Source organism: Cebus imitator, unplaced genomic scaffold (genome assembly GCF_001604975.1).
Source record: "Cebus imitator isolate Cc_AM_T3 unplaced genomic scaffold, Cebus_imitator-1.0 Scaffold220, whole genome shotgun sequence".
NCBI lineage: Eukaryota > Metazoa > Chordata > Mammalia > Primates > Cebidae > Cebus > Cebus imitator.
In genome coordinates, this window is record NW_016107535.1 from 2,940,424 (window position 1) to 2,941,154 (window position 731).

Below are 731 nucleotides of genomic sequence, written 5' to 3' on the forward strand. Positions count from 1 at the left end.
TTAATTACTGCATATGCTCCTAATCCTGTGGGGATTTTTGCAAACTATCAAGGGAAATAAACCCATAAATAACTAGCTGGAACACAGTGTGATCCACGGAGTGACAGCCATGTGAGCAAAGAGCTGGTGAGCGCATTGGAAGGTAGCATATGTTCAACCAGAAGACAGAATTCTTAAAATTGTTAAAGATATACTTTGCTATTTTAAATCTAAATCCTGCTCCCTATGGCTTCTATTCACCCATTCTTAGTTCTTCATTCTTAAACAGCCTCAAATAAATCTACCTACTACTCTAGCATCTGGGATGATTCCTGACAACACATAAGGCATTCAGTAAATATTTCTGAAAAGAATGAATTGCTTCTCCTCTGCCATGCAGCAATATCAGTGTGTGAAAATAAATATCTTATCCTCCTATTTGGTATTCTCCGCTGATGGCTGCACCATTGTGAGAACTGAAATACTTTATTGTTGATAATTGCCTGAGTTTGAATGTCTGCATCCCCCAAAGACCAATTGAAAATTGATTGTTTGGAACCTGAATCACATTTGCTTTTAGGTAAAATGTAATAAATGATGCATGCCTTCTAGGCTAGCATGCAGTAGTTGAACTAGTGGATTCTCATGCTGGCCCGGGGTTCAGGAGTCAGAAACCTAACAAGACTTGCATTCTTCATTTGAACTGTGAGTTGGGCCTTGATCCTTAGTACTCTCCATTGTGAAATGTGAGT